This window comes from Rhea pennata, chromosome 2 (assembly GCF_028389875.1).
Source record: "Rhea pennata isolate bPtePen1 chromosome 2, bPtePen1.pri, whole genome shotgun sequence".
In the NCBI taxonomy this organism is placed as follows: domain Eukaryota; kingdom Metazoa; phylum Chordata; class Aves; order Rheiformes; family Rheidae; genus Rhea; species Rhea pennata.
In genome coordinates, this window is record NC_084664.1 from 80,407,361 (window position 1) to 80,427,569 (window position 20,209).

At 41.9% G+C, this 20,209-nt stretch overlaps 1 protein-coding gene across 1 annotated transcript in view; it reads left to right on the top strand.

The window, feature by feature from the left end:
- The first annotated feature begins 703 nt into the window (after positions 1 to 703).
- The window catches only part of BASP1 (brain abundant membrane attached signal protein 1), a 50,660-nt gene continuing 31,154 nt past the window's right edge, over positions 704 to 20,209 (top strand). Inside the window, exon 1 of the mRNA XM_062567995.1 lies at positions 704 to 897. The gene's annotated coding sequence lies outside the window, so the exon portion shown is untranslated. The remainder of the gene's footprint in view (positions 898 to 20,209) is intronic.

Sequence of the window (20,209 nt, forward strand, 5' to 3'; positions counted from 1 at the left end):
AAGCCCGAGAGATCTTCCAGGTAGCTCTCCAGCTGCAGGGGCACCCGAAGCAGATCCATTCTCCTGGGAAATGAGTTGCTTTCCTCCCTTTTTTTTTTTTTTTTTTTTTTTTACCCCCCCCCCTCCATTTTTGCAGAACAGTCCCTTTCCTTAAACATGGCAGTAGCACAAACGCCTGGGATTTTTCAGCCTCCTCCGTCCTCGCCGCCTCGCTCCGGTGGGAAGCGGGCTCCCTCGCTCCCCCAAAAGGCAGCACACATCCCGGCTTGCGCGCTCCCTGCGCGCTCCCTGCGCGGTGCGGCTTTTTCCCCCCGCCCCCCTGCTCGGTTGGCGGCAGCCCCGCTGGGGCTGGGGCGCGCTGGGCGGTGGAGCGCCTGCTCCCTCGGGGAAAGAAGAGCGGCTTCTCCCTCCCCGGTGCAGGATCCTTCCTGGGACCCGGCTAGCTTTGGGGGAGGGGGGGAGAGGGGAGGACCAGGTTGCCAGGTGCGTTTCGGGACCTCCCGAGCGAGTCCCGCCGCCGCGGGCCAGGCTAATATTTAAAACCGTGGGTCCGTGCGCCCCTAAGCGTGCACGCCGCGCAGCACATCCCCTGCCTACGAGTCTCTAAAATAAATAAATAAGTGCGTGTGGCTTTTGAACTGCCCACAGACTGTCACAGAGAAGGGGGGGGGAGGGAGGGAAAGAGGGAGGGGGAGAGAGTGAGAAATGCAGAGGCAGCAGCCGCGGTAGCGGCGGCATTGCTCCAGCAGGCACTAGTCACTCCAGTCCCGGCGAGCGAGCGGGGGAGAGCCACAGCACTCAGACCAAGCCGAGCGGGCACAGGGCTACCTGGGACTCTCTTGGTGACACCCCAGCACACAAATACACAAAAGGCGAGGAAAGAAAAATATCAAAAAGGTAAGGAGCAGCGTATCTCACGGCATTTAGATAGCAGCCCCCCGAGAGCTCTGCATTTATTTTTATTTTATTCCGTGCGTGTTTCGACTGTGGGGAAAGGAGATGTATGTTTGAATTGGAAGGAGTGGGGAGAGAGGAGCAGATTGGGAGTCGCCTCCCCAGGCACATTGTAGGAGTATCGCTGCGAGGAGCTATTATATTCCTCGAGAGAGAACTCCTAAGACCGAATTCGAGGCACAAAATGGATTAAAGGCTATTCTGTGGAATTTAAATGCCCGATAACGCTCTTTTGGGGGAGGAGGAGGGGAGGACAGGACAGGAAGCGATGGGTGTGGTGGGCAAAAAGACTATTTTATGCTTTATTTCTTTTTGGTACCATGAATCCGTTTCCAAAGGCAGGCTGCCTAGCCAAAAAAAAAAAAAAAAAAAAAAAAAAAAAAGAATCCCCGAATGAATCCACGAGGCGCTCGGAGAAGAAGCTGCAGCACGCGAAGAACATGGCAGGGCGGCGGGGAGGGCTGCTGGTGCAGGAGGGCGCCGGCGGGGCTGGGCGGCGGCGGCTGCGCTGCCCCGGCGCGCTCGCTCCTCTTCCCCCCTGTCGTGGGAAAAGGGGGATCCTGCAAGCAGCCCGCGGAAGCCGCGGAGGGGCTGCGTGTGCAGCGCGCCTGTCGTGGCTCGCAACAGTGTGCCTGCTCCTGATGAGGCTCTAAAAGGGCTTATTGCTTTAGCGGTCACGAGTGTGCGTGAAGATGACAGCGGATGCGGCAACAATTTTTATCATGGCTCTTGACAAGGCTTGCAGTAGTGTTTTCTTTTCTTTTTTTTGGGGGGGGGGATGGGGTGGGGTGGGGGGAGGCTTAGCTGCATTAGTCCTATCTGGGCAGGGGCTACAAGCCAGCCGTCAAAAAAGGCAAGAGACCGCCGCTGCCTCTGCCAGTGCTGCTTCTGCAAGACTGCCTGATTTCCAAACGCACTAATTTCATGAATATTCATCGAATGCTAAGCTCTTCTAGCAGATTCCTTTTTTCCCATTTTTCTTTTTTTCCCCCAGTAAAGGAAGCTACATCCCCCCATAGCTTTTTTTTGTTTCTTTTCTCCCTCGAACCACCTCGCCGTGTCGTCTCTCCCCCCAATACTCCCACCCCTTCCCACGCGTGTCTTTAAAACGGGGCTCTTGCAGCGGACTTCCCCGCGTCTCACAAGGGCTGGGGGAACTGCTGCAAGGGGCACGCTCGCCACCCCGCGTGGGTGTGAGCGAGCCCCGCGCCGCTGCTTTTCGGGGCTGCCCGAGCAGCACCGCAGCGAAAATGAATGAAGCGGCGCCGTAATTAGCGATTCCTTTGTCTGGGCCCGGCGCATGCGCGGAGGCGGGGGCGTGGGGCCCACCCGTCCGCCCCGTCGGGGATCGGGCCCGCGGCGGAACAAAGGCGCCCGCCCCGCCCCGCCCCGCGCGTTGGATAGCGGCGCTCGAGGGGCGCGCGGACACGCGTGGCACCGCGCAGCTGGTGGCGTGCGGGAGGGCCGAGCAGCTAAAGGAGGGAAAAAATAAAAAGACCCCCCTCTTCTGATTTACTGAGACGAAATCTGGCATTTTTTGAAGGGCAAAAATGCTGCTGCGCCTCTCAACCGCTGGCAGATCTGGGTGGGTGGAAGGCGCCCGCGCCGCTCCCCATCCCCCCGCAAAGCCGCCTTCAGGGAGCAGCGCTGAGGATGGGGTGATCGCTGTCAGCTGGCGTGGCCGCCCGATTTATCGCAAAAGCTGCTGTTTGCTTGGCTCCTCCTCTGACCGGAGCGGGGGGTGGGGGGTGGGGGTACTCTCCAGCAACACTGCCAAAGCAGGTCCATTTATGGGTCCTATCGGTTTAAGAGAGCGAAGTGGATTTAATTTATGTGCTGCAGTTAAATTCCATGTTAATGATCTTGCAAAGAAGCCATGCTACGGAGACCTGCTTGTGGAGAGACTCCATCTAGGGGGAGACACTCCTGTTCTGCATTGCCATACTGTCTGCTAAAGCATCTCCCTCTGTTGCGGGAGAGGAGACTTTATATAGGATTTTTTTTTTTTCCAGTGCGACATCTTGAAATCTCTTTTGTTCAAATTGTTGCATCTTGATGCTAGCATCATACTTGTACTCCGGTTCTGGAGGAAGGATACTTTTGTCCAAAATTAGGATACATGTTTCTCTTCAGGGTGAGCATTCTTAAGCGCATTATAAATTTGTTATTTTATAAACAAGAGACTGCTAGTTTCTGACCATAGATAACGGGTAATATATGTGCTAAATTCAAGTTTAAGAATGTGACAGAATACTGCAGTTGTTCCCACAAATGGGTGCCTGGACAATGGGTGCCAATGGGTTTTATTACGTCCTCTCCAGCATTATGAACATCAGATTGATATGTAACACCCCAAAACCTCTCAATTTCACCTTGTGGTTACTTGGTATTTCCCATGTTTTCAGTGAAGGCCACTTCTGAAGAAGCACTGCCACCAGAGCCTGAAAATATACCATAATGTCACCGCCCTGCTCTGTGGTGCATAGGTGTCTGCCAGACACCTCCTGGGCCACTGAACAGGCTTCAGCACCAAGGGTTTTCTGCCATTGTAGCTGCTCCCTATGAAACACAGGATCACTGAAACCCTGGGGGTGGGATCACTGAACCAGGGGAAGATGCAGCATCTGCAGCTACTGCTGTCTCCAGTGCAGATACCTTTCACTGCAGGTTCCTTAGGTATCCTGGGAAATTCTGAGAATTTTGGGTGGAGGAAGGAAATATGACTGCCAAGCATTAGTGTGGGAGGAGAGAAGGGAAGGAGTAAGGACATGACCAAAGGTTTTTGCCTTTGCTGTCTCTACTCATTGTCTCGCAGTTTTGCTTTGTGGTCTTCCTACCTGCTGGATGGTATGCAGTGGATACTTTCCTTTTGTGTAGCTGTTTTAGGTTCAACTGGAGAGCATTAACTGTGTTCGATGGACAGAATAAACCCCCAAAGATGGGAAAAGCGTGGTAGCTCTGTCTATGCTTGTGTGCTTCATGTATGAAAGAGCTGATTGTGTAATTCAGGGAGTTTGACTATACATAGCTGCCAAAAAGCATATCACGCAGCAGTTTTTTCTGTTGAGATGAACCTCTGAGAGTATTGTATCCAGCTAAAAGAAAAACAAGGTTAACTGATACACCTATTGTTCCAGTTTTTGTATGAAGCAATGATCAGGCTTTTTTTTTTTTTTTTTTTTTTTTTTCCTGGCCTATCTTCCTATGCTGTTTTGCGTTTGAAGTGTAACACCCATTGAGGCAACCTAGTAATAAAAGATCGATTAATCTTAAAAAGAAGATCCCTTTGGAGATACCCTCTCCTTGAGGTTGCTGCAAAAATTCAGGACTGTCTTTAGAACTGCCTCCAGGCCTTACTTGTTTACGTGTTTGGTCTTTCAACATTAAGCATCTGGAATAAACTGTGTTTTCCAAATGAAGCTTCTTTATCTGTGCTATGTTCCGCTACTAGCTTTGCCCCATGCAGTCAACCATGAAGTCCTTTGGCAGAGCCTCCTGTGTCCAGTACCTCTTCAGTCTGAGCAATTCTTCCCTTGTGCAGGCATCTGCACTTGCCCTGATGGGATACACTGACTTACTAGAAGTTGGAATACAGAATAATTTGCAAACTCAGAGCAGGACAGAAACAGGTCTTCCCCTGAAATCCTGGATGACTTCCATGGGCCACATTTACAAGTACTCAGCTACCATTGTGCTACTTACAATTTGAAAATTTACCTTTGAAAGTTGATTTTGCACTAATTTTGAAAACAAAATCCCCCCCCTCATCTGCAAGAAGGGATGTTACATTTCTATTTACACTTTCATATGGAAACCTCTGGTCTTCATTTAGGTCTGTAGATATTACTATAGTGCCCTTGGGTACATTGTAAATTTAATGGCTAAAATCTGAGTTCTTCAAGTAAGAAAACTGTATGACATTCAAATATAATGAGGATTTATTTGCCGACATTGAAGGCTCTACCTTCTTTTCCTATAAGGGTAGTAAAAAGGCAGGCCATTTTGAAGAACGGCACAGATGCTTTGGAACAGCTTCATAACTAAAGAAAGAAAACCTAGGAGGGGCTTGGGTTATTTCTTTTCTGTCAATCAGGAATGACAAGAATGAGATAACAACTAGAGAAATCAAAGAAATTCCTGAAAGCATTAGAGACTTGAAAATAGAAACCATATGCAGCATAATAGAGGTTTAATGCATTAGTGGGAAACGCTTTCAAGATAAAAAAAAAAAAAAACTCAGGGGGAGTAAGGGGGGAAACACCTTGTGCAGAATGGAAAGGACTTTAAAGTCTTCTTTACAACATCTTGTATCTCACAGCTGTCTTTCTTAAAAGCCAGCTAAGCTTCTCACTTCAAGATGGAGAAATGTGGTTAGTATAAAAATGTAGCTATTGGTTATGTGATATGAAAATTTGTAGGTTTAAAATAGAAACTGATTGATAGTAACATGATTCCTCAAACATGAGAGATGCCTGACTTACCAGATTCTGAAAATAAAATCCCTTGACTTTTTTCAGCACACCAATAAATGTAAAGAGATACTGATTTTTAACACATGTGGAACGGTCAGGTTTTGCCTGGGAGCAAGATGTGTAGTAATTCCCTCTTAAACACAGTTAATGGAATTTAACTCTGAGGAAACAATTTTATTAATAAAATCCCTCTGTCATACGGTATAAATCAGAAGCAGATCTCTTTTGATGTTCTTGGTACTGTGTGCTGCAAAATACAGCTAAGTAGGCTTGTGGAGTATAGATTGGCAAGTACCTCCCCAGTACGGTGGAGCTGGGCAAGCTGCACCATTTTTGGTCACATTACCAATTTAGATTTTAGCCTGGCAAACAGTGCTACATATGATTATGTTCTACCAATCCAGAGAGTTTATTTTTTCTTTCACTGTAGGAATTTTAATATCTTATCAAAAGGCAAGATTTAATTTTATGTGTGCTTGTCTCATAGTTGTTCAGAGCAGTATGCGTTCGGTGCTTAATATCGACTGTAGGATTGATGGTAGGACCTTCATTTTGATTAGTAATTTCTGCCCTTATGAAAGGTACAACTCAGAATGTGTAATAAAATCAGGTTTTAACCACCTACTTTATGCTACTTTTAAAGGTTTGTAACTGAAGGCATGCTAGTGATGTCATGATGATGGTTGTAGTAACTTCCCATTGTCATGAGTAGGACATGAATGCACACAAACTTTCCCTCTTGGCAAAAGCCTAGTAACTATAAATGCAAAGCTTCCATTATCATTAATTTTAATGACAGAAATGCCGTCATCACTTTAAATGACAAACGGAAACTGCCACCATAAAAGCAGTAAAATCAGTGACTGTTGTACATCTCATAGTCCGGTAGTCCCTAAAATATTCAATGGGATGTAGAAGGACAGAGCCTCTGTAGAAGGATAGAGCTTTCTTTTCTTTGTCAATTTATCTTCTGCTATTACTGTTTTCCTTATGCGACTCTTTGATGAAGGAAGAGAATTCACTTATACCTTGAACTTATCAACTTCTTTAAGATACAGCTGATGTTCACATAGCAGGATGTAAATAGTATTTAGCAAATGCTTAGCATTTGCTAAGCAAATTTAAGATGACTACTGAAGTATGGAGAAGAGATGAAGCAGTTAGACAAAACAAAGAATAGATCAACAATAACACAACTGATATGTGTCTCTCTCCCTATCATCCCAATTTGCACAGACAAAGCAAGTACAAATTGGGATGTAGAAAACACGGTGCAAACCCTCAGTTGCAAACATGTAGTCAACATGGGAGAGTAAAACAGTGACAAACACTTTGGTGTATCTGCCTGTCCAAGATAGACTGGAGCCTATAAATTGCTCCATGAGCTTTCTGTAGTCATAGTTCCTCAAAGCAGAGCAGTGTGTAATTCTTCCAGCAAAGAAAACAGGCTAAAGGTGGTACAAAACTCCACCAGGGCCTGGAAATGGATAGGGCAAAACCTCTCACTGTTCGATGCAGGGCTGAGAAGACTACAAAGTTCTCCATCAACGTGCAAAGTTTCTTGCTGCTTCTCCTTTGTCCAGCACTGCTAGGTGCATTGGTGACATCTGCTACAAATTGCACTGAGCTGGTGGGAGGAAGCAAATTCAGAGAACTCTGAGATGGTGAAAACAGCTTCTCTTGGTTACTTGCTTTCACCACAAAAGCTGAGGCAAATGTGCTAGCCGCTCTAAACAACTGGCTCCCAAACCAGATGGGCTGAGAGAGAGGGGCTAATTCTCCTCAGGCCACTCAGCTCAGCCCCACACATGTGCTCCACCTCAGTGAAAGGACAGCCCACGCTGGTAACAGCTGGGCTCGCTGAAGAGTGACGAAGAGCTGCCTGCTGACTCTTGCTTTCCTGTTCAGATGGACAGGCCTTGTAAAACTAAGGAGACAACAGGTCCCCCACTTACATTCCATCCTTTGCTTGAGAGGATGGCATGCTGTTGGTTCGTGGTTTCATTTCACTAGGAGCTTAGACTGGCTCAGTTTAAGTCTTGAGTGCTCAGAATAGCCCCGAGCCTCCAATTCAAGTGCTTAAATTAGGGGACTAAAGCAAATGTGGAAACGCTTCTCTTGTGTGCAGTCCATAAACACTGATAGTTGAAAGCCTCCTGATGCCTCTAGAAAGCTACATGTAGGACATAAGCGTCAAGAAGGCTGACATGGAGTTGTCCATGTAGACACATTTTTCTAGGGGATCTGTTATAATTGACACGAAAGGATTTAGATGAAGAAGGCATTGTCCCTTCCCTGTTCCAGTCTGTTGTTCTCTTCCCTCTTTTCCCACCCTCAAAGATTTTTATCTCAAAGAAAAAATCCGACAGTATGAGGAGACCCCCTTTAAAGCCACTTGTGGCAGTCTGAGAGTCCACCAGTACTGTATATATTAATGATTTCCTTAGTGCTAGGCTCCCTATGTGATATTTAGAGGAACATTCAGCTTTCTGCATAGTAGCTAGAGTTTTGCATCCAGTTGCCTTGAGCGATGACATTGCTTTAATGAATAATAGCTTTACAAACAAGCTAAGTAAGTGCTGCCATGTGCATGTAAATGTTGTATCTCACCTGAGCATTCTTTGCTCTGTGCATGTACTGTTGAATAAAAGCTTCAAAAGAGCTCAAGAAATCTAACATCTCAGTAGTTTCTTATAAGCACTCGAATAATTACTATGGCACTGAAAGTTCAGCTGTCATCCTCTTCTGTAGATGAATCAGTTACCAACCAGCAGATTCATGAACAAATTACTGATGGGTGAGGGCAAGAGCAATGTGGCACACGGTTCCTCCTTCCTGACTGCACAAGGCACCATATTGACATTCTGGTAAGACATAATGTCTGGAAATGGCTTTCAGCCCTGAGGTAGCTTCTGTTACCAAGGGCTCAAGCTTTGCTGCTCTACACCTACAGATATTTGTTTTTGTAAACTTCTCTTGCAACAGTGCTGTTGCCAAGGCATTATGGAGAAATGCAAACATGTCAGAGTCAACAAATGACAGATAGAATGGATTTAACTTATTTCAAGGGGGCTAAATGTTGTGACTTTAAATGCCTGCTGTCTCCATTTTAACTTGAAGTTGATATGTGGTTGATGGTATTGAGTGAGGGGAAAGGATGGGCTTTGCATGCCCTCCAGCAGCTGTTGAATGTGTGAGGCAAGGGGCTGAACGTTTGAGCCCTTGAACGGAGGTCACAGGGAGAGAAGGAAGGAATGAAACAACTTACTAGTTCTGCACAGGTTTGTGATACAGAGAAAAGTGTGTTCAGAAGTCTGTTGTGTTACAATAGCAGTAAATTTAGAGTTGGAGAATAGAAATATGCATCTCAGTAGCTTTTACATACTTTCTGCTTCACAAATGAAGTTCTTTGGCGCACTAGCTACAGGTTAAAGAAGCCACTTGATACTCTTTTTGATAAATCCCTTTTATGCTAGCAAGTTAGCATATACCTTGTATATCTGTGTGTATCACATATTTGTAATGTGTCATTTATGTCACATCACCTATGTGTCATGGTAAAAATGTTCAGGTGTCTTCAAGCTGGTAGTTTTCATTCATCAGCTAACCTTGGCTCTGTATCCTAGCTCATCATTTCCTTGTGGATCATTTGTCTGTATTTCAGTTAAATTATCACTTTGGTTATGTTGCTGATTCCCTTGGTTATCCTTTCTAGAAGATGGTGTTTTCAGCTGTGAGCTAACACTACCTATTCCAGAGAGCATCCTGTTCATCACACACTAACATGCAAGGTGGGCATTAGCAGATACACCAAATGCAGTAGGATCTATGTCATAAGCTTAGGACTACTGTGATCCCTGTGTAATAAGCAAGGATATGAGAACAAAATTATTAGTTTGTAGTACTTTCATTTTAAACTCTAAAACTCATCTTATGAGACCCCAAATGTTTGCATGGCTATGGCTGCCAAATCTGGATGTTCACTAGACTGAGATCATATCAGCATGAATGCTTGGTCTTAAATACAGTTTTATGCAAATATTATAACATTATGGAAATTTTCTAGTGTTTTCGGCCAAAAGCATTCAACGCTTTTACATTAACATTCTTAGCGCTTGAAATATTAATGTGTTTTTTCCTTCTGCTGACTGAAAGGGAACAGATTTTTCTTCCTTTTGAAATTGTATTTTACTTTTAAGTAAAACTGACTCTTGACTAAGTGAAAAAAATGTACATGATAGTTTGCATTGACAGTCTTACTTTTGAGTAGTACTAGATTTGTATGGCTCTCACAGGGCATCAAACACATTGCTGGACTATCACAGTCAGTGAGTAGCAAAACCTTCCAAAACACATTCAGAGGGAAAACATTTGCTATTATAACAGACACAGCTTGTCTGCCAAACTATGGCTTTACTGGACTGCATATTGCATAAAGGCCAGTAGTTGTCACAGTCATATTGGCCTGAGTTTCTTTCGTAAAGAAACCTTTTTGGTTCTCCTCCAGTTGCTTGAAATTTTCACTGTGCCCAAATAAAGCATAACATCTATAAATGATGGGGACAGTAACATCATTACTGTACCAATTCATTATGAAAGTCACCAAGATGAATGCACCATGTTCAGGCCAAATGAGTTCACGATGGCAACTATATATGCCTTTTTTCTAAAGGACAAATTTGTTACTGCAGATACAGTGAAGATACAACATTCCCTTTGGTCACTGTGGAGGGTCCCCAAGTAGGTCAGAGAACTGAAGTGGATCGATCTAGATCATTTTCTGCACAGTAGCTCCCAAAGAATACCAAAAAACTCAAAGGACCTTATTTTCATTAGAATAACAAGTTGTCATCTCAGATAATTAACTTCTTAAATAGAGAAAACTCACAGTGATTAGGAAACCAAAATAATAGATAAAAGGTTTATTCACAGCCCACACTGCCCACTGGGTTCCTGCAAGTTTGAAATACTAACATTGGCTCCAAGTGCTCTGTGTTTTTCTGAGTTGCAGCAACTTTGCAGAATCCTCTCTGGCCCCCAGAAAGTCCTTTTCCAACACCTCTTGGGTTGGACCATGAGTGTACACTTGGACAATTTCCATTCCTGAGCTGTAGGTTCCCCCTTTGAATCTCTTGCTGGTCCCAGTCTGTCATCTCCAGAAACCTTCTGCCTTCTGAGCACTCCTCAGGCACTCCTCAAGGGAAGGAACTAACTCTTTTGACTATCTCACTCTTCTTAAATCCAGCAAGTAAAATGAGACTGTCCATCAGAGTTTTTTATGCAATCTTGCAAGCACTGTGGCTTTGCTGGGGCCATATCTTTGAGGCATACGTGGTCTAAGTGCCAGGCATGAGCTGCTCTGCTTATGGTGTTCATGGAGTCTGTGCACTGGAAAAGAGACAAAATAGTAACTTAATTATTACAAGTGCTCTGTTTTGTCTTAATTAATCTAGCCATATGATTCTGGTTCCCTGTTTGAATTAGCTAGGGAGATAGTTAAATATAACTTCATGTATCTAGGCACATTTAACTGTCCTTGGTTAAATCTGCTTGCTTGGTTAAATCTCCTAAGAGACTATGTTTCAAAGTGCCATAGTTACGAAGCCACAGCTGGGAATATCTCCTAACTACCCTTCCTCTGCAATAAAACATTGTACAGTACTCTTCTTAATTAACGTAGTTAAATACATTTTTGTGTTAACAATACACTTCATAAGTTACATTAAAGTCTTTCATGAGAACAAACAGTCATCTTTATCTGTGCTAACATTAAGGACTAGCAAGTCCTTGTGCTGTGCCAGAATAATGGGATTTCCAGTGTTTGGGTGGATAAACATAACTTTGGACAGTATATGGAAAATTTTTGCCCTTTGCTCTGCAGCAGGTGGAAGATGGTCAGTAAGATGATTTGGAATAATTTGAAATTAATAAATCATCATAAAAATTCCTTGTCTCTGCAAATATTTCCCAAAAGACTTGCACTCTGTAGTCATAAGGAATTTGTGATCAGATTTACTGTAAAGAAGAATTTTTTGACCAGTGATGGACAAGAGCAATAACAGAGTTCCACTTCCTAGTTATGCAAGACTTTTGCTACCAGAATTGAATAAATTCTCTTTAAACAATCCTAAAATGAACATCTGAGAATTTCCTTTATTTATTTTAAGGAAATTATATTTTTATTTAAGGATAATATTTGCATGGGTTGTGTGTCACATGAAAAAGAGATGCTGCTCAGGTGGATGATATGTGATGTGAAGAATGACAATGATCAGATATGACCTATCAAAGGAAAAAATGAAAACACTGATTTTGTGTAATGTAAAGAAGAGAATGTTGTTTTAAGAACAGGTAAGATAATCATTTAAATATGATTCATTCTATTTTGAGGCAAGAAGATCTCTTGAGGTTCCTTCTAGCCCTGTCCTTATGGAATTAGGAACATGTGTGACCTCTGAAGTGTGCTTGCTCTTGAGTTCAGAGAGACTAGTTCAGTTGAAACAAAAGCATTCCCAAGCATCCAAACTTATTATCAGAATGTCTGAGTGCTGTGAAAATAGTGATCAAAAGATAAACCTTCTGCTAATAAGCTTTATGGATATAGTACATGCTACTACGTAATATTCAAGCAAGTCTTTTCTAGAGCTGATACAAGGAGACTTTATTTATTGATGCCAAACATCATGGACTGTTGATCAAAGCTTTCTGTACAGTACTTTTTGACAAAATCCCTGACATATACTAAAAGTCTGAGACTGTTCTTCCAAATAGGGCTGATGTAAAAATTGAGGTGAAGTTTCCAAAAATGACTGAGGTTTTTCAGTTCCTAAATTGTATTTCAAGGCAGCAATATGTAGTCATATGGGTATGTTTGAAAATTTTACTCTCTAAGCCCAGAAAGAAATTTTGTAAATACATCTGAGAACAGCTATGTAATATTGATTTATATAGCACTAAGACCTCTTTTGTTACTTAATCTATAGGCTACAGAAATGTATTGTTGGGTTGCTCCACAGATGAATGGAGGAGCTAACTGTGTTACAGGGACTATATACACATTTTCAACCCATGGTTGCTCAAACTTAATACTGTAATAACAATAGCTTTGAAGGTTGAGCCTGATATAAACTAGGCTCATTTCTAGAGAAATCCTTGTTGCGTATTCATAAAAGGTTTTGAATAGATTAATGTGTAGCTGAGCAAATATCTTTGCGCTATCTATTTTGTGTCCAGGTGGGCAGCTGCTGTTCGAGTTCCCGATTCAATGGCATGGGCTACCTGTTCTGCAGCTCATTTAGACTATGTGCTTCAAATCAATCAATCTTTTGTACCCAAGGGCAACCTGAGATTTATTTCCTTTCCGTGTGGGCTTACTGGAAATCATTTTGTACTTCTGAGAAGCGCTTGCAGGATTCAGAAGTATGTTTCTATTTAACGAATGAGATTCTTGGCTAGTTGCCCATATCTTGGTGTTGCTAGAGATGAGAAAATGCTCACCTTTGCCTAGCTGCTAACTGGTAGAATATTTAGCTGCATATGGATTTTGAGCTTTGCACAGCAGTGCTATCATGTGATGCTTCCTGCATTAGGAACACTGATTTCAGTGTAAACTGCATACAGACATCATTTCATCTTCAGAGAATCTTTCAATAACTGAGGCATGTTTGAGAGCGAAACTATAGTCATGGGCCCAATTTCATTTTTATTTGCATCATTTATCAGTGAGTATATTCTTTGAGTCTAATTGAGTTACGCTAATAAAGTCAGTAGTGGGGTGCTAGAATGTTGTTAATTTGGATGGATGGGTGGGCAGCATCAGCAGGCCTGATGTGCTATAACAATGCTCATGTTTACATTCAAAATACATAAGCATTTGCCAAAAGGTTGTCTGAGCATTCTGTCATGTTTGTCTTCTTCTCCCACCTTTCACTTTTGGGTGGCTCCTCCGTAGTTCCTTTAAGAGACTAGTGGTAGGTGTATTTGGATGACATTGCTTTTGAAAACAGGTTTCATATTGCCTAAACAAGAAGAATGATTATCTTCTTATCTGTAGAAGATACTTGTGTGCAGCAGTGCTCTTCTCATGTTGAGCAGATAGCTTAGGAAAAAACAGGCCTTAGGCGAGGATTCATTTGCTCAGAGACAAAATCTCTAGCATTAGGTCTTATTAATATTAATAGCTCATATAAACAAGCACAAAGGGCTGTACAATAGTCTGTAAACGTTAGAACTGACAATTTTTTTCCAGTTCATGAGTCTGTGCATAAGAAATAGAGCAAGCCTAGTAATTACAGTATTTATTGATGGGAGGGAGTATATACCAGATATAGTGGGCTATACTACTAAGTAACAGTATATATACTAGGGAGTGTATACTAGTGTATCCATGGGCTTCTTGCCTCTGTGTAGCAGATGCCTGTGTGGGAGCTGTAGGATGATTTGCTACGATGGTCTTGGGGCTTTCACTGCTGGTGCTGGCTTTCAGTCAGCTTCCTGTACTGAATTGGCTTTAGCTATGGTTCAGGCATGTGTCTGGTTTGGGCAAAAGCATGAGCATTTCGCTAGTGATCCGATCAAGCCTGTTTCATCTGCTGCTGTATGGAGGTCTACAGAAGAAGCAATGGGTAAGCAAGATAAAGAGGTAAAGCTCTCCACACTGGAACTTAATTCAGAATTGATATTTCCTAGAGAACATTTTTTTCTCCAAGCTTTATGTGCATGCCAGTGATTAAACTCCAAAGCTGGAATGGTTTGTTATAATGAAATATCTGCCATATATAAACCAGATATGTCTGACACAATTAGTGTCCTTCTACTGAAACCTTTTCTACTTAAGAGACAGGCCAATGAAAATAAACATGAACTTTAAAGTCAACCCTCAAGTTTGTATTTCAAGATTAAAGTATGCTCTTGAGACTTCTAGCTGCGACAGTAGGATAGTAAAAACATTTCCATTTTCTACCATAAGGTAAATATCCACTTCCTAAAGACTACAGTTTGCAGAGTTTTGAGGTTTAAGACCTAAAAGATGCAATACCATACATAGCCTAGGGATTAACGAGTATTAGAGTTAAAAAAAGGCGTATATCACATGCCTATTAGAAAAGTGTTCTGAAGGTGTGTAGCAATAAGAGAACTGTTGCAAAGACTACAGTGTGTACTATTTAAAACGTGTATATTTTAGTAGATTTTTGTAGCTTCCTGTATAGTGCTGCAGCCTATGCAATTTTTCACCAAATGAGAAGTGTAACATTGCTAGGAGGGAAGTTTTTAAAAAAATCCTATCAGTAGTTCAAGTCAAATGAACAATGCTTTTGACTTTATACTTACTATTTTTAACTTTTTAGAAAAGATTGTAATAAAAAAGTTTGAGATTTGGAACATTACCGTGGAGCAGAGTGAGGATCTTTGTGCAGGAAAACATTTGAATTCTTGCAGCTCAACTTTCCTGGGAATGATTATATGGTTTTGAGGTTTAAGGGTTGATTTATTTCTAGCTGAAATAAAGGACAGCCTTACCCACTTTGGGCTAGTCAATCATTTAATGTATAAGCCACCCACATGGGCAGTAAAGCTTCAAATTTCTGCTGTTGCTGACTCCAGCTAGGGAATTGGACTTAGCCCTCTTGACTATAAAGCAAGTGAGAACCATATCCAGTAGCCTGTTGCCCAGTCTGTGTTGGGTCAGTGTCCACCTCTGCTGACAGTTATCTCACACTATATAAACTACCCGACTGGGAGGAGAGCATCTCTGGTCAGAGCTTTTCAGTGCTGACGTGCCAAAAACTGAGTTTCAGCTCTGAACTGGGCAGAGAAAATACTTGAAATACGCTCTTTTACACATGAGGCAGCTATCTTTATGCAAAGGGCTAATACCAGGAGTAGTTCTTTGGCTGGCTAACTGTGAAAGGTTGTGTAAAATTGCCCCAAATATCAGACTTTTGAGGGCTGGGAAAGCTGTTTCCCGTGTAGCTTTAGTTTGAGACTAGCATCTTGGTTTGAATTCGGAAATTGAATACCTACCCATTGTGCTATTTTTCAGTATTTCTGTGTAAGAGTTTCTGGGAAGGTGTTAAATTCCCAGATGCCTGTCCATCCCCGTAACTGGTGAGCTCGTCCTGCTCTGCTTTAATTTAGAGGCAAAACCTGTAGGGTGAAAACAGTACCCATTTGGATTTCACGTTACCATCTCAAGGAGGTTTTACTTTTCTAAAGTGTGATTCCCCAGGCAGTGTTAGCTGCTTCCATCTCCAGGGTGCAGGTAGGACAGCTGGGCTGGTTCAACAGCACTTTGCTGCTGCAAGAGGTAGGCTTCTGCTCACCCTCCCCTGTTTGCTTGTTTATTTTTTACTCCTATTCTGTGGCTGGGCTTGCTTCCTCCCAGCTTAGAGGGCTCAATCACCTTGCTGAGGGAGCAGCCAACAGAAACCAGCTGCGAGGGAAGGGGGGCAGGCTAAGGGCCTGCCCCATTTGGAGGCCACAAGCTATGTAAATTGGCTCAGTTACATCGCCCAACTGCACCTCTGTTGCATGGTTTTAATGATTTTTAATGTTACCCATCTAAGCATGTTTTTAATCTAAAAGCACATTTTAAGACTTTACATCTTATGACTAAAACATGGAAACATCACATTATGGGATTAAAAAAAAATGCATACACTCTTGCAAATGAAGAAATTTTCCAGGAAAATGCTTTTTGTTTTAAAATCTAATAAGTGAATGATTTCAGTGCCAAAGATTGAATCCTGCTCTAAAGTCACTGTATGTCTGAATTTACAGTGGAGTTCCAGTGTTGGAAATCAGAAGTGAGTTAACTCAGACTGTGAGCCATCTACATCTGTTACGCCGGTATCTGTTTTGTATAAATTAAGACACATTCAAACCTTATGCTTCCTTTTTTTGTTTTGATTCATATGAAAGCAAGTAATAGCCCTTATGGCTTATAGCTTGATGCTTTTGTTCGCATCTGCATTGCAAGTAATGTGTAAAACTCGGGTGTGAGTAACTATGAAGTGGTGCAAAGAGAAAAGAAATGCCTCTGAGCATCTGACCCTGGGTGGGAGCCAGACATCTTATGGAATATTGTGATCCTGGCACTACAAGAGAGCTACAGAAAGTGCACTAAATTCTTGCTTTAAAGTTGTCTTTTGATTCAAATATTAAAAATAGTGAGTAGGTTGCAGTTGTAAAACTATTATGTTGGACTAGAAACTTGGATTCATACTTTCAAGTGCTTCTTAATGTTCATTTAATGCTGGCTGGAGGGAGTGAGGGGATTTCCATCAGTTTTAATCATGGAGACTAAAATCTTAATTCCTAATACATATTTATAATCTCTTCAAAGAAGTTCTTATTTTTGTTATGATAAGAGCCATTCATAGTTTTGCTTCAAAAGATAAAGGATATTTAGCTCAGCTGTTTCATTTATAATTCCTGATTCCCATTACAAAACAGATCATTGAGACTACAGGTTATACTACTTGATAGAATTAGATCAGTAAAGCAGCAATCAGAATGTGTAACACATAACAAATTTCTTCACTGAGGCTGGTTTAAGAAACCTTTTATATTGTAAACAGGAACTTAGCAGTTCTTATGAAATGTCATATTCTGTAGATAGCTGTTAAGCATAATTTATGTGTGTGTGTGTTGTTTTGACTTAGTGTACTTAGGGGATGGCTATGAAACTGAGCTTCAGTTTGTACGGTTTTTTGCAGTTATATCTGCTGTGTCAGTCTTTTGGCTGTAGGAAGCTGCAAAACTTGCTTGTAGGAGGAGAAGTTAGGACTGTTAGCCAAACAGTTTGTGAGAACAGTGAGGTAAGTGCGTTATTCTTGTGCAAAGCCGTATTTTATGAGGCGAGCCTGGTTATTACATTAACTTTTTGTATAATAACTCACAAGCTCCTTCTGCTCACTGAGAGGTGTTTTCTTCCATGTCCTCAGACAGTGCAATACAAAGAAAGGCCTATTGATGGGATTTTGGGGAAATGACCGCAAGTGAATTTTTTTCTGATTTTATCTGGAAAGGGACAACAGTTGGGCATGTCCTCATGCAGCAGATCCACAGCATTGTACTAGTTTATATTGCAGCCATCAAAGCTGCAGCGCATGGGGTAGCTTAGCAAGTGCTAGAGTTAGCGCTGTTACCGGCAGCACCACAGCCATGTTCATGTGGACGTTCTGTGGGAGCTAATTTTATCCTTCGGAGAAAGTTTGCCCGCCTCTTGCAGAATTTCACATGTGTTCCCCTCCTGCTTGTGCTCACGTGGGCATCAGCTTGTGTCTTGTGGTTCTGCCTTCCAAGCAAATGGCCTGGTGCTCACTTCAATGTTTGTCGCCTGGCATATTAAGTATCCTCCCATTCTTTTAAATTTTGAATAAAAATAGCACCTTAAAAAATCAGTGTTAACTATATGGGGTTTATCTTACAGAGGTTTGATTTTGTGCACGGAGCATTAGAAATGCCTGTAAAATCTTCCAGTCCCTGTTAACTTCACCTTTAAATAACTGGATGTGAGTAATTGTAAGATGGCAACATTTCTACCTCCATAAAACAAACTCTTACAGAACATAGGAATTTAAGCTTGTAAAAGGTGTGATGTAACTTATATTGAAATAACAAGTAGTATATGGCTAAGTGCATCCTCCCTGATACACATATCAGAGACCATCAAAGAGAACAGGCTAAAACACTGTTTGGTGAGAAGGATTTCAGAGTGAAGTTGTGGTCAAATAAAGCTCTCTAGTTTCCCACCTAATTAATGCCACATGCATTATTATTACTATTATAATATGTTATTATATATAGGAATGCGAAGGGCTGTGATTGCAGGACTTTGTGCTAGCCCTGCCGGGCAAGCGACACTGTTGCATTGCCACCTTGAAAGCTCCCCCATATGCCAATGGTTAGCCATGCTGGGCTTCGGGCTGCTGTATCTCATGCTGCAATGGCAAGTTTTAAAGCTAGACTGAGTGCATCTGCACTGTGGATGGTCTTGTACGAACGTGTGCCTGGTGAGGCAGAGGAATACCCCAGCTTGCTACTTACTGCAGGTGTGGTGAAAAATCCATGCATTAAAAAGACTCCAGTGACTGTAATGGCCTCTGCTGCCTCTTGGAGGAAGAAAGTTGGCTGTCTAAGAAGAACTTCTTGAGAAGAGGAAGAAACTGTATTAATCTTGAGCTGAAACTCCAATGCTAATGGTCTCCAATCACTACAGAAATGTTATATGAATATTAACAGCCTCCCTATGCTCTTTTACAAGGAAAACTTTTCTTTCTAAATTTCAGAGAAGTAAGCTTCTAATATGGGTCAAATGGAAATCATGTTTATTAAAGAGCTGCTAAAGACAACTTGATTTTTAATTTCCATGGGAGAGGCTCCCCTGTGACCTTGTAAGGCATGCCAGTGGACTCCTCCAGCACATGCCTCAGTAAACAACAAATGATTCACTGTGGTGCTCTAACGAGGATTGATGTGTCCACCCAATTAGAGGGATAAAAAAGAGTGCTCCCTTCAAATTCTGGGCTCATTTGGGTGATATGCTGCACCCAAATGAGGGGTATTGCTGCAGGGATATTGTTGGCCTCAGCAACTCGCTTGTGTGCGTTGTCCAGTGTAACAAGGGCAGATTTTGTACAAATATTTCTCCCATAAAGTACTCAAACAGTGAAAATAAATAAATAAATAAAAAGAAAATCTGAATATTGAAATCAAATCAGTCATTAATGTTTACTTAAGCCAAGAACAAGATCTCCAAATTTAGCACCACTACAAGTGTGATTGAAAAGACTCATGAAACATCTATTTTAAGGAATTTATAATCTGTCAACATTACTTGAGTTTGATTTTCTCATGCCTAAAATATATGCAGTTTTGGGAGGTGAGAAGGTATAATGCTTCTGGTATAGTGGGATTAATGCAACTGGTCAGATGGAGCAATGCATGGAAAATTCATTATTTTGAGATTGTTTCCTCTTTCTGATGGAACAATGTTTCTGTTTTGCATTTTAGGCCTACATGTAATTTGCAGTGCTTCAGAAAGAATTTCCTCATGTCACGTTAAAGTAAAAATAAGATCTTTTTTCTCCTTACATAGAATATTTCTATTTGCAGACAAACAGTCCAGTTGTTTGCATAGAGCAATATATAACGTAGCCAACTGAGGGCCATCATGCAGATTGACAATACAACAAAGATCAGATTATGTTTTGTTTTTCAAGTAAGTTCAGCTTAAGCAATAGGGGAGCATTTCAAGACTTTAGAGCAGATCTTGTCAGTACTATTAAGAATACACTGTGGCAAAGTGTGGAAATTTTAAATTCCTTGATCATGTTCCCAGAAAACTGTATCACATTGTTATAGAGAACTACTAAGTAAGACACTGCAATTTTATTTCCTAGACAACAAATGAAACCATGACTTCAGGCACAAACTACTAGGCCAAGCAATGGGTCAAGCTATTCAGCTAGCTGTTAGTGAGGATGCTTTAACTCTTCCCACTTCTCTTCATCCGTTCAGTTTGATGTGAATTGTTACATAAATGTGGCTAGTAGCTTTTTTAATTCAGCTACAACTATATGCCTGGGTTATATGATATTTTGAAGCCTGGGCTTATTATGGGTGATAGCCCTTGCAACGCAGGGCTAGTAGTGCACTAAAGCAACAGCGTTACTATGTAAGGGAAAACTCTGCTCTGTTCTGTAGATTTTATAAAAATTGAGCATGTACTGCTGCAGTTCTCACTGAGCAGCTAGATAAATTAAGTTATATGCCTAAAT